Genomic DNA, 16,513 nt, shown 5'->3' with positions numbered 1-16,513 from the left:
TTGCCAGGCTCTGCCGTGCGGGTGGGATACTCTTGGTAGCTTGACAGGCTCCCCAAGAGGGACGGAGGAATTGAACCCCGGTCAGCCACATGGAAGGCAAACATCCTACCCGCTGTGCTATTGCTCCAGTCCAAGAACATGACAATAAAAATAGTTAACAGTCCAAGTATAACTCCATTCAATTTGGAGTGACTATTCAAGGTCATACATTATGGCATGAGCTGTGCATTTAGAGGAAGAAAGTTCCTGACTTGAAGCAGTGTATAGTCAAGTGAAGGAGAACACAAATCACAGAATAGCATTATTTTATATAAGAATGGCCTTGGTTTCATTAAAGAGGAGGAGGTCTTCAAAAGCTAGAAGAAACCATTGAAACTTTCCTAAAGAGGTGGTCCCTAAACTGAAATTTGAAATATGAGCTTTGTCAGCTGGGCCAAGGAGGTAAGAGGGGAAGGCTATTTTGAGACACAAGCTGTGCAAAGGCACAGAAGCCATAAGCACATAGAGCGTTCAGGGCACTCAAAGGAATTGGACACAGCAAGAGCAGAGGTTAAGAGTAGGAGTTTCCACTTAATTTGAATGTTTTATAAATCACAGGAATCTGGCTTTCTGTGCTAAAAATTTTGAATTTTAAAAAAAATAGCTTTGGACTTACTATGGCCTGATTTATAATTGAGAAATCCTTGGGCTAGAGAAATATCTCAATAGGCTGCACACATGTTTTTCTTTTTTCTTTTTATTTATTTGAACACATGCTTTTCACGTGGGAGATCTGGGTTTGATGCCTCATACCACCTGGTACCCCAAATACTGTTTGGAGTCAACCCCAAGCCCAGAATCAGGAGCAGCCCCTGAACACTTTAAGATGTGGCACAAATAAAAATCTGTTTGCATTCAGAAAAATCCTCTGCTGACTGTTGAAAATGAAAGTCAGACTACAAAGTTAGCAGTGGTAGTGGGGGCTGGAGAGATAGTATAGTTGTAGAGCTAGTACAGTGTTTGATACTCCATGTTCCGTAAGTCCCTCATGGAGTAATCCCTGAGTGCATAACTAGAAATAAGCCCTGAGAACAGTAGGGTGTTGCCCAAAAACAAAAAGAAATCAATGGTAATACTGGCAATCCAGGTCAAAAGCAACAATGACCTTATAGTATATAATATAGAGGCAATACCATGCAATGCAAAGGACTCCTTGTTTCCTATGAGAGTGGACTACAAATTTGAGTCAACTCATACTGGAGACAAATTAAAAATTGAATAAAATATAAATAGAAACTTCTAAAGACTCCAAACTACAGATGAGTTCATGAGGAATTATTGTACGACCAAGAAGAAAACATTAGTCAGGAGAGAATCTGACATTTGCCCAGGCAGAGTGGTGACAGTGCTTCTAAAAGATAAATGCAGTGATCTTTAATCTAGGAATTTTATGGATTACTCACTTCAAGGTGTTCATGAACTTGGTTAGGGAAAAAAATTTTTTCACTCTCCTTTTATTATGACTATGCCACAAACCCAGTAATATTAGTAGAGTGTGACACTAACAAAAATCAGATATTTTCATAACACATTTACATTTTTTTCTTCATTCAAATGTGTGTTTTACAAAGTTGTTCATAATAGTTATTTTGGGCATTCAGTGTTCACCAAACCCACCACCTCTGTGACCTTCCCTCCACCATTATACACCTAGTTTTCCACACACCCTCAAGCCTGCCTTCTTAGCAGGCACAAAATATTTTATATTGCTTGTTACAACTAAATGGCTAATAGAGTTATTGAAAAATCCGTTAGTAAAAGATAAATTTGTTGAGATTTTTATACCTCATCATGGGGTTGTTAAAGTTACTGTCCGAGGGTTTACCAAGCTGTTTGTTGCGGTCAAACCTTCTGTGTTTACTGAACTTGTTTGACTTCTATACTACTTTCCCATGTAATTTCCTGGGCTCCTACTGGCTGTCAGTGTTGTGATGCTGTACTCGCCTGGTGCTCCAGGAATTCCAGAATCTGAAGAACTGGGCCGATGAGCTTCAGCGGCTTGGTGTCACTTGGATCTCTTCAGAGATTGGTGGTGAAGCTGTGGAGCTCAGTCATTGCTTACGTGGCATTAGCTGTGGGATGTGAATGTGGCTTCTGGGGCCACTTACGGTCATTATAGCTATCTCAAAATGTTACTTATACTCAGTATTTCTAAGCTATAGTCATTATTGTACCTGATTCTAGAACTTGCATTTAATGTTTCAAAGGAAGTACATGTATGAATATATCAACTTTTAAAAGGTTGGGGTTTTTTTGTTTGTTTTTGGGTCCACACCTGGTGGTGCTCAGAACTTACTCCTGGCTCTATGCTTAGGGGACACTCCTGACAGGGCTCAAGGAACCATACGGGGTGCCAGGGATTGAACACAGTTGGCTGCATGTAAGGCAAACTCCATACCCAATCCAGTCTCATTAGTTTAAAACATTTTATAACTTAAAGATATAGTAATTCTCCCTTGATCACTATGTAGATAATATTATTTTATGCTTTAATAAATATTGTTCTGAGAAGTTCTTACCTCTATTAGATGCTGAAACTGTCAATGAAATTTTTTTTTAAAGGGGAGGTACTCTTGGAATAAAAGTTGGGAGTTTGGGGACTCAAGTAAGTGGTACTCATGGAACAAAACTTGGACTTCAATGCTTAGGAAAGCTAGAATTCTGATAAACCATCCTCCTTTAGAATGGAAACTCCAGGAGTAAAAGTGAATTAGAAGTAAACTAAATCCCCACATACAGAGATTTTAGACCAAGCATATGGGCCAAATATATAATTGAGTTAAGTATGAATTGCTGGTACCTCCAGGCACTTGGCAGAACTAAAGTTGTCTCTGAGAAAAGAGAATATTGTGGTCTTTAAGTGCTTTCTAAATAATTTTTCACATACAGTGTTTGCCTTAAAGATAATGAAGCATAGAAGGATATAAGATAATTTGAATGAGAACCAAGTGAAACAACAGATAGTGGAAACACTGATATTCAAGTTAGTGAAATTAATAGACAAAGATTATACAACATCATGTTTATGGGGAGAAAAGATGAACTAAAAAATTCCAGTGAGACAAACTACAAGCAATTAAAAAGTAACTGGATATGATGCATATAACAGAGATCATTTAGATTAGACGTGGATGGAAAATTAAAATAATCCTTATGGGGCTGAAGAGATATAAGTGGGCAAGGTGTTTGTCTTGTATATGGCTAAGCCAGGTTCTATTCTCAGCACTCCATGTTTTCCCCGAGCATTGCCAGGAGTGACTCCTGAGTGCAGAGCTAGAGTAAGCCCTGAGCACAGCTGGGTATGGCCCCATAACCAAAATAAAATAATAGCACATAGGTAAGCAATATGGGTAGGGAGTAAAATAAATAATATTACAGAGAATTTAGAAAAAGAATGCCTGATTAGGTGGAAGTGGAGTGAATAATGAGTTCTGTTGCAGGTCTATAGAGTTTGATGTATTCAAAGAGATTCAAGTGGACATTGCAGTAGGAGTCTGAATGTCTGGAACTCATGAAGGAAGTCTGGTCTGGAATATTACAAAATAATCATCAATACTCAAGTGAAGCTGAAATCCTAGGAATGTATGAGATAATCAAGGAACAAGTGTAGAGTGAGTATTACGAAAGTTCAATAGAAAAGATCAGAGATTCTGGTTAAAGTTAGTGAAACTGACTTTTAATTAGCTTTTTATAAAGTGATATTTACTAGTCCTGTAGCTGAAAGTGGTAGCATGTCTCCAGTGACCAACTAGATACATATATTCTAACATTTATATATAAAGTAGCACTGCACTGTAGCACTATCCTCCCATTGCTCATCAATTTGCTTGAGCAGGCACCAGTAATGTCTCCATTGTGGGACTTGTTGTTACTGTTTTTGGCATATCGAATACGCCACAGGTAGTTTGCCACCCTCTGCCGTGCGGGTGGGATATTCTCGGTAGCTTGTCAGGCTCTCCGAGTGGGACGAAGGAATCAGACCCGTGTCGGCCACGTGCAAGGCAAACGCCCTACCTGCTGTGCTATTATTATATATGATATCGTGTATATTATACATGTTGATATATAATATAGTATATATTATACATATGTGTATGCATATATATTCTCATTTGTATTCTCCTATTTGTGTCTTCATTTACGGAGCAAATATTTCTGCAGGCAGCTTTGTGATTACCTCTCCCCACTTCCCATGGAATGATATCTTCTTGGCTCCAGTTTTCCTTTTCTCTGCTTTTTCTTTCTTATGTTTTTCAAGTAAATGATTTTATTTAGGAAATAAGAGGGAGGAAAGAGTGTGTGAATAAGAGGGGGGGAAAAAAAGGAGAGAGGAGTGTAAATTAAAGGACACTTTCCATAAAGGAAGAGAAATTATGCTCTCCGAGCTGGGTGGTGGTGATCCTGCAGTGGAGTGCACCCTGTTTCATGTTATAAGGCACAACTGCTGGACAGTTTGGAGCTTGTGCCCACCACGTGAACAAATTATGATTAAGACTGGTCCTGCTAGGGCAGGGCAATAGAATGTGTTACCAGAAATGAAAACGGAATGAGAACTGGACAAGCAGAGATAGTGGTCTCTGCAGCCCTAAAGAATACCATATGTAGTCTGAATGGATTAAGTGATATCAAGAGACCCAGGAATTTCCATCTCTGGGAAACTCTAAGAAAAGTGAATTCTGTCCTCTGTGATGGTAAGCTGGACCTTCTTTACGGATTCACAGGCAATCTTAAACTCCAGTGATGTTTAAAATTAAACTAATTTTCTCATTTGTATTCTCAAATGTTGAGAATAATACAGCAATGAACCAGAATTCAGTCTTCAACAAAGACATATTTGGAGTCTTTAGAACTGTAATTTAGGACTCACTATTTCAGACAAGTCATCTGAATGTTCCAAAGTGGAGAGCAGAAATTATAGAGGCAGAGATTCCACCTACTGCTAAAATCATATAATTCTTTTAAAGAGGAAAATTTAAAAACTTGTAAAATAATCACTGTATCACTGTTATCCCGTTGTTCATCGATTTACTTGAGCGGGCATCAGTAACATCTCCATTCGTCCCAACCCTGAGATTTCAGCAGCCTCTACTTACTCATCTTTCCCAGTAATTGGAGGCTCTTTTAGGGTCAGGGGAATGAGACCTGTTATTGTTACTGTTTTTGGCGTATCGAATACGCCACGGGGAGCTTACCAAGCTCTGCCAAAAAGAATATAAAGGAATATAAATACTTAATATATTAAGTCAGTGCAGTTAATATGTTGTCCTCTGTGAAGATAGAATCTGATAGTGTTTGCTGATTCCTGTCAGGAAACTGAACTCATTGCAATCCACAATGCCCAAAATGGGGAAAAGGGGAGAGAGAGAAAGAGAGAGAGAGGGAGGTCGGGGGAGAGAGAGAGAGAGAGAAGAAAAGCACTTGCCATGAGGCAGGCAGGGGGTGAAGGGTGGTGAGTGATGGGAGGGAAGCTGGGGACACTGGTGCTGGGAAATGTACACTGGTAGAGGGATGGGTGTTAGAAGACTGACTAAAATTCAATCATAAACAGCTTTGTAATGGTCTATCTCACAGTGATTCAGTAAAAAAGTTTAAAAATAAATAAAAATGCAAAAAATTGAAAGAAGACTGATACTATTTCTCCAAAGTCCCAAATTCTACTTGTCAGGATACTGGTTTAATGAGGAGTGATAAATGATTTGTGATAAACCTGATCACAAATAACTTTGTGACTTCATGGTGACTAAATTAAAATAATAATGGGGAGTGATATAAGCAATCACAAATCAAGATTACTAAGCATCAGGCAATGAACCCTAATGGCTTTCATACTCCCTTTATCAATCTTGTTTTCATAATTTCTTCATCATGTTCATAACTTCTATTAGTAAATTAACCACAACAGCAGGAGTCTGGACATAGTAATAATTATGCATTATTATTAGTTTTCACATGGTAATTAGAGGCATTAACTAGTTTCTGATGACCCAGTTTGAGTCTAGTTTTTATTTGCTATTTTCTTAACCATTTTTATTGAGGTACTGGGATTTACAATACTTTTTATGCATATATCTTTCCAATTTAATACCCATTTCCATCCCTCCACCAGTGTCTCAAGTGAGTCCCTCCTAGGACCAACCCTCCCTTATAAGCTTAGTTCTATGGAGAAGATCTTCAGTTCCAATGACTTTGACCTTTGTTATTAGCTTACTGTTTAATTTCTTTAATTTAATTTAATTTTTATAAAATTGTTCGCAATAATTTATTACATTCAGTATTCCAACGGGCTGGAGCGATAGCACAGCGGTTGGGCTTTTGACCTTCACGCTGCTGACCCGTGTTCGATTCCTCCGCCCCTCTCGGAGAGCCCAGCAAGCTACCGAGAGTATGGAGCCCGCATAGCAGAGCCTGGCAAGCTACCCGTGTGTACTGGATATGCCCAAAACAGTAACAATAAGTCTCTCAATGAGAGACGTTACTGGTGCCCACTCGAACAAATCAATGAGCAACGGGATGACAGTGACAGTGAATATTCCAACACCAGCCCCACCACCATTATACTTTTTCACCACCATTATTTCAAATTTTCCCAACCACTACCTAATCATGCCCCAATAGCAGGCCCTAAATAATTTATTTTTTATTGCTTGTTATGAATAATTTGCTTAAAATGATCAAAAAACTTTCCTTAGAATAAAATGTGTGAATATTTTTGTATCTCAGCCTGGAGCCATTAAGCCTTTGTGTAAGAAATTACTAACATGTTGTTACAGGTTGAACCTTAAGTTTTTATATTTTTATTGAGATTGGTTGCCTTCTACTTACATCCTGTCCAATATGGCATGCTACTCCTGGTACATTCTGGTACATTCTAAGATTTTAAATAGGTTGATATGAAGTTAAATTTTTAACTGGACAGTGACTTTGGGGTCAGGAAGCATCTGTGCAGTTTATTGCTCCAGCTTGTTGCTCTCTTCCAAGATTTATTTGTGGGTCTCTGGATCATGGCCATTAATGAGCTTATATGGAGCCAGAGGGGTTCATGGGCAGGACTGCCAGGCTTTCCAAAGAACAAGGAGATAGGGGGAGGTTGCCCATTCCCAACTCTGTGAGAGCCTGGATATTTTGGTCATAAATCCCACATACCTGAGTTTTATTTTTTTAATTTAATCACCATGTGGAAAATTACAAAGATTTCAGGCTTACGTCTCAGTTATCCAAATACCTGAGGTTTTTTTTAACAGATTCATTCATGTATTCACTCAGGCTTGCTCCAAGCCGTGGAGATCAGCTGTGAGCATGGTGGCGATTGGGTTTTGGAGGTTTTCAGCTGCTGAGGCTCTATTTGGGTTGGGATAGGCTCACCCGCCCCCCTTTTGAGTGCTCTGGATGAGATTCAGCCTGACACAGAGTCTGGAAGCATCTCTGCAGGCCTTGCACACTTCTGACCTATGTTTGATATCTGGCATCCCATATAGTACCCTGAGCACTGTCAGGAGTAATTCCTGAGTACAGAGATAGGAATAAGCATTGAGCATTGCCAACTGTGACCCCAAAACAAAACAAAAAATAAATAAATAAAAGACAAATTAATTTAATGAGATTTAAAAAAAAACCCAAAGGATATTTACTGAAAGAAGCAATAAGTAATGAGTCAAATAATATTTTTAAATTAATGTTAAAATCTTCCTTTCATTTTCTAACCAATGTGAAGAAAGCAGTGGGGAACAAAAACCACCTCAGTACACTCAGGAATGAACTTATGTAAGGCCAAAAGAATTAGACAAGTTAAAGGGAGGGGGTCAGAGTGATAGTATAATGGGTAGAACGTTTGCCTTGCATACGGCTGACCTGGGTTTGATCCTTGACATCCCATATGGTCCCGTGAGCACCTCCAGGAGTAATTCCTGAGTGCAGAGCCAGGAGTAGGCCCTGAGCATTGCTAGGTGTGAACCAAAAGGTAAAAGGAAACAAGAAAGGGAGGGAGATATGAAGGAAGGAGGGAGGGTGTCAGGGAAGGAGGGAGGGAATGAGGGAGGAAGGAAAACCAAACAATATTTTATGAAAAGAGAACTATAGAACAGACTTTTTGCCACACAGGTAACAAGATGCCAAAGGATGTTGTAAAGATGTCAAACTAAGTTTGCTTAGTGTAAAATTTGTAGTCATGACCGTGGCCTTGAGGCATATCTCAGGATTACAGAGTTAGCTAGAAACCCTGACACCCAGCAGGATGTGGGAACCTGAGGTTGGTCAGTCCTCAGAAAGACATGAGACATGAACCCCAAGATGGTAACAACCAATTGGGAGTTTGACACAGCGCTCGCCCAGTACAAACCAGCTGGAGGTGGCAATCAAGTAAGTTGCAGAAATCAGGATAAAAAGGGTGTGAGAACAAAGGAGGGGGTCGCTCTCCTACTAGAGGGGATGGCCCTGACCTCTCAGCTTTCTCAGCTTTCTGAACTTAATGCTTGCTTGACTTGTGCCAAGTAAAACTTTATATTACAAAGCTCATTGCTTTGTGTGGTCTTTCGGACACCAGACCCTAATAGATACTTCCATTCCTCAAGGTTTAAGAATTCCTTTCCTAACACATTAAAAGAACTATTACAAAATCTCTCTGTTTTCTCCAGAATTTCTGTATGCCTGAAGCCCAGAAGTCTCTGCATATTCACATTCAGTAACACATGCCTCTTTCAGAAAAGTAATGCTAATTCCTTAAACTCTGTGTGTATGTGTTTTGTGTGTGTGTGTGTGTGTGTGTGTGTGTGTATGTTTGTGTGTCACACCCAGTGGTCCTCAGGGCTTACTCCTGACTCTGAGTTCAGAGATCACACCTGGTGGTACTCAGTGAACCATATGTGAATTAAACCCAGGTCTAGGTTGGACATATGCAAGCACCTTACTTGCTGTACTATCTCTCCAACCCTTGCAAGTGGTTTATTATTTCTCAATTTTTTTAATAAGGAACAAGATGTAATGAAATGATTCTAGAATTTAAAGATAGAATCCCAGGGGCTGGAGCAATAGTACAGCAGGTAGGGCATTTGCCTTGCACACAGGCTGACCCGGGTTCGATTCCCAGCACCCCATATTGTCCCCTGAGCATCGCCAAGAGTAATTCCTGAGTGCAGAGCCAGGAGTGACCCCTGTGCATCGCCAGGTGTGACCCAAAAAGCCAAAATTAATTAATTAATTAAAAAGATAGAATCCCAGGCTAAAATCTGAATCTACATTTTTATTAATTGAGGAGTATTGGGAAAAGTCTTCCTTTTTCTGTAAAATAAAAAAACTACCAACATAAAAGGGTAATTGTAAAGAAAAAGCAATAGGATATAAGAAGGTTTTTGAGGAATCTAAAATAGCACATGTGCATAATTATTTATTATTGTGTTCTACAGCTCACTGATATGAACAGACATCACTCCCACCGGCAGATGTATTAGGACTCTAATAATTGCCAGTCTAGGGATTGGAGCTATAGCACAGCGGGTAGGGCATTTGCCTTGCACGCAGCCAACGCAGGTTCGATTCCCAGCATTTCATATGGTCCCCCGAGCACCGCGAGGAGTAATTTCTGAGTGCATGAGCCAGGAGTAACCCCTATGCAACGCCGGGTGTGACCCAAAAAAGCAAAAAAAAAAAAAAATTAAAAATACAAAAAGAACTACCAGTCAGAATCTAGGTCTTACGGAAGCTCAACTAAGTCTTTTTAGAAGTGTTCATATTGTTTTCCAAGGACGTTGAGCCAGTCAATATTCACACTAGCAGTGGACGTGGGTTCTGTTCCCCACATGCCCACCTCCCCTGCGATTCCACATCTCTTTGATATATTCCCAGTTTCACTGGTGCGAGGTGATGTCTCATTATTTTTATTTACATTTTGCTGATGATGATATGAAAAGTGATGGAGAACACTTTTCATAAACACACACACACACACACTATTGGCCAATGTATGTCTTCCTTGAGCTTCTGCTGGCTCTTCTGCCCATTTTTTTATAGGATTTTTTTTTCTTCTGGTTAAGTCTTGCAATTGCTTTATATGCCTTGGATATTAATGTTTTGTCAGATAAGTGTGAGGAAATATTTTCTCCAAGTCTGTAGACTGTCTTTTTTATTTCAGTCATTATTTCTTCTGTGGTGCAGAATCTTCTTAATACAAGGCTGTCTCATATGTGTGATATAAAACATAGTGTTACAATCAAGGAGACACAGGGTCCTGCTCATGTACTTGGGAAAAACATTGTCTGAAACCTAAATCATCCCAAGCCTTTAAGATTAAAATGAAGGTCTTTAAGATTTAAAACAGACAAACAACCACCTCAGAAGGCTGAAACACTATTGAGATGGCAGAATTCCAGGCACAGAGCATGGCTGGACCCCACAGGAGAAGCTGCACTGCATCAGCAGAAGGAGAATAATACAAGACCATCAACTGCTCCAAGCTCTCCCCATTGGCAACCAGTCCCTAGCAATGGTCTTTAGGGAACAGTTTGGAAAAACTAGATAAGCGAACTTGGCAGAAGATGCCTGTGCCCTTCTCCAACCCAATGGGTGCTTTATTGCTTTAGGGAGTAGATTCCTATTCTAGGGAAATGGCCCGTGCATCCCTGCTTAGGATATGTACTTGGCATTTTCCATTCTGGAGAAGCAAGTGTTCTTTCTTGAGGATACATCTCTCTTACCTTCCCTTTATCCCCCAAATAAAGTTGTTTTATTTTAATTTGTCTCTTCCTGAAATTCTTTTCTCTGAGAGAAAATGAAGGACCTGGAAATTTTGGATAAGATTTTGGACTGTCTTTCCATTCCTGCAAAAAACAATTCCTCACTCCAGCCTGAGATTCATGACTCCCAAGAAATTGGGTGGCAGGGATCATTTACCACACTGGGTAGAACAAGGGGAACCCAGATACAGTTTGACGACCACCTTAGAGGGCTGGTGAGATATGAGATCTACACTGTGCAAGGACTAGAAGACTTTCATCTGTCCTAGATTTTCCAGCCACTTCCCCCCGCCCCATGACCAAGGTTGGTAAAGAGGGAAGCGGTAGCTGCCCTTCTCCAGGCTGGAGAGATGCACTGTAGCTCCAGTTCTCACACCTCCCTCCTGGGGAAACTTGCAGCTCTGGGAAATGACTGGGAAGTTTGCAAATGAAACTGCTGAAGGGGCTGGAGCGATAGCACAGCGGGTAGGGCATTTGCCTTACACACGACCGACCCAAGTTCAATTCCCGGCATCCCATATGGTCCCCTGAACACTGCCAGGAGTAATTCCTGAGTGCATGAGCCAGGTGTGACCCAAAAAGAAAAAAAAAACTGCTGATAGAATGAAGGGGTGAAAGGGAAGTGAGGGGGCAAGACATGGGTAACTTTAAAATGCACCTACCTAGAAAGTGTCCCCTTGACTATTGGTTACTGAAAAGGAGAATTGGGAGAAAATCATGGGCAGTGACTAATCAGCTTTCAGACTACATTGTTCCCTAGACTGTCTCGTACATGGAAGTATATGTTATTGTTAAAATAACTTTATTTCATGTCAGTTTTGTCACCAGGTCTCTTATTTACCTAGTCTAGTTTTGCATGTGTTCATAAAATGAATTTGAAGGTGAGGTGTTCTCTCACTGCCTGCGTTTGATGGTCTCCAGCCACTTCCCACACTCTGGATGGCCGATGGCGATGGGCGATCAAAGGAGGAAACGATGGCCAGACTGGTTGGTGGTCAGTTGCAGTTTATTCCAATCTCGTCTCCCTCTGCCTCCCAGTCTCGCCCACTCCCGTATTCCTCCTTTATCCCTCTTGGTTCTCCTTCTCCTGATTCTCCTCGATTCTCCTCCTCCTCTCTTACAGCCTTAGTTATATTCCCCAATCATGAGGGGTTGGGGTAGCAGTGGCACATAGCTGTGGTCATACAATCAACAGGTATAAAGTCCTTCTCTCAGGGGAAGCTTCTAGGACAAATTCTCATCCAACAAGATGACCCGCCTAAGGGTGAAATACCATCTAGGGGTGCATTTCTCCTTTCCTTAGTCCAACAGCCATTTAAACATTAATCTTAATTCTACTTCTTAATAATATTAGTCATTTTGTGGACACAGTAAGAGATACATTAAGCTTATAGGGTGGTTCTCCTGGGGACATCTCCTCATAGATCTCAGACTACAGTACTCAGGCCAGATGAGCCCTTCCTAACCCTAAGAAACGTCCTTGTCCAGTTATTATTCTTTGAATCATGACAAAATTTGTCCATGACTGTGCTCTTATAGTTAAGTATTATGACGCTTGGCCTGGCCTGATTCGATGCCAGGGTAGCTAACAGCTTGCCCTGGATCCATCCAGTCCCTTGTCGGGACTTTGCTTCTGGGGTGCTAAGAACTAAGGGCAACTGGGGCTTAAATCAAGAAAATAGATGCCCAGGAGTGAATATTATTTGGAGTCAATTAACTCCCAAGTTACAGAGCATAGCATTAACTGTCTTCCTGTGTCCATACAAAAAGGACATTGCTCTGAAGTAAACTATGCAAAGAACATAAAGGAGAAAAGCAATATTTCACTTATAAATACAAAATCAGAGAACACAGAGAAGTTAAAGGTAAACACAGAGGAATGGCAGTGCCTTGGGAGCCCTGTGAATGGTGTAACCTAATAAACCTAAGCTCCCTGTGGCAAGGGAGAAAGGACATACTAATGTTAAACCTAAAATGTTTAAAACTATATTCCAATAAATACAGAAGAATAGGAGTGTCTCGAGAGTACTGTGATGAGTGTAACCCAATAAACCTAAGCTCCCTGCGGCCAGGGAGGAAGGACAAACCAATGTTGTCCTAGAGTTTTGTGTATTTTTTGTTTTGTTTTGTTTTTTTGGCCATGTCTCATGGTACTCATGACTTACTCCTGGTTCTGTACTTAGGGATTACTCCTGGAAGGCTTGGGGTAACATATCTTGTACTATGGATCGAACCCAGGCCTGCTACATGCAAGGCATGAGCCCTACCTGCTATATCTGCCGTATTATCATTCTGGCCCCTAGTCTAATTTTAAGAGAGCTAAGTTTTATCTACAAGTGTGAAAGCCTTGCTTTTTTCATGGTAATCTTTGAGTGTTACAAAACCCTTTAAAGGAGATCAGAATATTCTGGTTAATTATGAGCAATCTAAAACCTCTTGTAATTTATAGAATTCTATTGTCTTGTGCAGGCTGGAGCCATAGCACAGCAGGTAGGGCGTTTGCCTTGCACGCGGCCAACCCAGGTTCAATTCCTTTGCCCCTCTCGGAGAGCCCGGCAAGCTACTGAGAGTATCTTGCCCAGACAGCAGAGCCTGGCAAGCTACCCGTGGCATATTCGATATGCCAAAAAACAGTAACAAGTCTCACAATGGAGATGTTACAATGGAGATGTTTTGCCCACTTCAGCAAATCAATGAACGGGACAACAGTGCGACAGTGCGACAGTGCTACAGTGCTATTGTCTTCTGTTCAGAGAAATCTGCACAGAAAGTCTTTAACAAGTACTCCAGAGCATAAAGCTGTCATGGAAAATGAAAAGTTACAGAAATATGAGGTTTTCTGCGGGTAATGTTACAGGACATTCCAGCAAGAAACAGAAGTTCCAGGGCTGTCTTAGGAAGAGGCTTTACTAAATGTGTGGACATGGGCTTGGACACTTCTTATCCACAGTCTGAGTCTTGAGACCAAAAAAAAAAAAAAAAGTAAATACTTTCAGCAAGCCAGTTACAGAAACAGGAAGTAGAATTCTCCTCAATAAGAACAATGGCCAGAACTTTGCCCAGAGCTGTTCAATGTCTGGCTTCTGGAGACCCTCTTTATTTATTTATTTATTTATTTATTTTCACGGTACACAATGGTCTTTATTGGCTGCCACGCTCGGCGAGGCACGGGGGTTGGTGGGGCGGGGGACGCGACAGCTCCAGCTCCTGGGGCCAGGTAGCGGGTGGAGACCTTCTTTAATCCTCACCCCACAGTGCTTACATTCCACACTCCTGGATTCCTGCCATTGTGACTAAGTGCACTCAACAAATGTTAATATTGTTGCTGAATTGTGTGTTTTATCTCTACAGATTTGAACAATGCTTCTTTTTTAACCTATGACTCACAGCAAGTGGGGATGATGCCAGTGGGAGTCCCCAGATGACTTAGAATGATTCCTGTGAAGTGGGGAATAGAGAGGAGGGAATCTGCCTATCTCTCTATGCCCACCTCTGCCGCACCAGAGAATTGCTGAGGAAATCTAGAACTGACGAGTCTGCAGGAAGCCTTGCTCTTTGCAGGAGAGTCAGTCCTGGCCTTACTCAGGCATTTCCCATCTTCGCCTTTCCCTGACAGAAAAGAGTTTCAGGAGATGAGAGTGAAGTGAAAACAGGTTTTATTTGGAAGTTCTGTGAAAGGGGAGGAGGAGAGGGAGGGAGGGAGGTAAGGGAGGGAGGGAGTGCGACCAACATGTGCTCAAGAGAGAGCAAGAGAGAGCTTCTCCAGGGTGGAGAGAGAGAGAGACAGTCCCAGGGATAAAGTATGAAAGTACACATCTCAAGAAGGGAAATGTGAGTGATGCGTGCTCTGCAGTAACACACAGGACAGGAAGCACATGCGCACCCCTCCTTTCTTTAAGTTGGCTTTTATCGAGCCTTTTCCAGCCTGGCATGGGGCTTCCTACCTAGATAGGAGTCCATTGCTAGGGCAGTTGCCAAGGGGAAGAGTTGGGAGTAGTTGATGGTCTTTGATATTCATTTCCTGGTCTTTGTTCCCACTGTAGCTTCTGGGGTGGGGGAAGGAGAGATCCAGCTTTCTTTGGACACACAGTGCCAGGTAAAGATCTTATCGGCTTAGTTCCTGTATCCACAGGGTAGGTCTTAGGGCTAGTTGGCTAGTTGGTTTTATTATTTCCTAAGAACTCATTGCCATGGGGTAAGGATGGGGGCAGGGATGGGGGGTAGGGGATCCTTTTTCCTATCAGCCTGCCACCCTGCTTCAGGTAGATGTCATCTTATTGTGACTAAAGCAGCACATTTGCTTTCCCCTCTTCTTAAAACCTTAATTTTTTTATTTGTTTGTTTTAAATCTCTACATAGCAATAATGTTGCTTTGCATAAACCCAGAAAATAAATCTTTCCTCTATATAGCAGGGTCTTCCCCTAATACGGACAAAAAATTTCAAAAGCCAGTTTGGGCTTTACTACAAAGCAGTAACAATTAAAACAGCATGGTACTGGAACAAAGGCAGAGCCGTAGACCAATGGAACAGGGTGGAATATCCCTACACACAACCCCAAATGTATGATCATCTAATCTTTGATAAGGGAGCAAGAGATGTGAAGTGGAGCAAGGAAAGCCTCTTTAACAAATGGTGCTGGCACAACTGGACAACCACATGCAAAATAAATGGGCTTAGACCTCGACCTGACACCATGCACAAAAGTCAGATCAAAATGGATTAAAGACCTCAACATCAGACCACAAACCATAAGGTACATTGAAGACAAGGTCGGCAAAACCCTCCACGATATTGAAGATAAAGGTATCTTCAAAGGTGACACGGAACTAAGCAATCTAGTAAAAAGAGAGATCAACAAATGGGACTACATTAAGCTAAAAAGCTTCTGCACCGCAAAAGATACAGTGACCAGAATACAAAGACTATCCACAGAATGGGAAAGGATATTTACACAATACCCATCAGATAAGGGGTTGATATCAATGGTATATAAAGCACTGGTTGAACTCTACAAGAAGAAAACATCCAACCCCATTAAAAAATGGGGCGAAGAAATGAACAGAAACTTTACCAAGGAAGAAATACGAATGGCCAAAAGGCACATGAAAAAGTGCTCTACATCACTAATCATCAGAGAGATGCAGATTAAAACAACCACGAGATACCACCTCACACCACAGAGACTAGCACACAGCCAAAAGAACAAAAGCAACCGCTGTTGGAGAGGATGTGGGGAGAAAGGGACCCTTCTACACTGCTGGTGGGAATGCCGACTGGTTCAGCCCTTCTGGAAAACAATATGGACGATTCTCAAAAAACTAGAGGTTGAGCTCCCATTTGACCCAGCAATACCACTGCTGGGAATATATCCCAGAGATGCAAAAAAGTATAATTGAAACAACATCTGCACATGTATGTTCATCGCAGCACTGTTTACAATAGCCAGAATCTGGAAAAAACCCGAATGCCCTAGAACGGATGACTGGTTGAGGAAACTTTGGTACATCTATACAATGGAATACTATGCAGCTGTTAGAAAAAAAGGAGGTCATGAATTTTGTATTCAAGTGGATCGGCATGAAAAGTTTCATGCTAAGTGAAATGAGTCAGAAAGAGAGAGACAGACATAGAAAGATTGCACTCATCTATGGCATATAGAATAACAAAGTGGGAGACTAACACCCAAGAATCGTAGAAATAAGTACCAGGAGGTTGACTCCATGGCTTGGAGACTGACCTCACATTCTG

The sequence above is a fragment of the Sorex araneus genome, chromosome 1, assembly GCF_027595985.1.
Source record: "Sorex araneus isolate mSorAra2 chromosome 1, mSorAra2.pri, whole genome shotgun sequence".
NCBI classification, from domain to species: domain Eukaryota; kingdom Metazoa; phylum Chordata; class Mammalia; order Eulipotyphla; family Soricidae; genus Sorex; species Sorex araneus.
The sequence above is the reverse complement of the archived record's forward strand: the minus strand, read 5'-3'. Positions refer to the sequence as shown.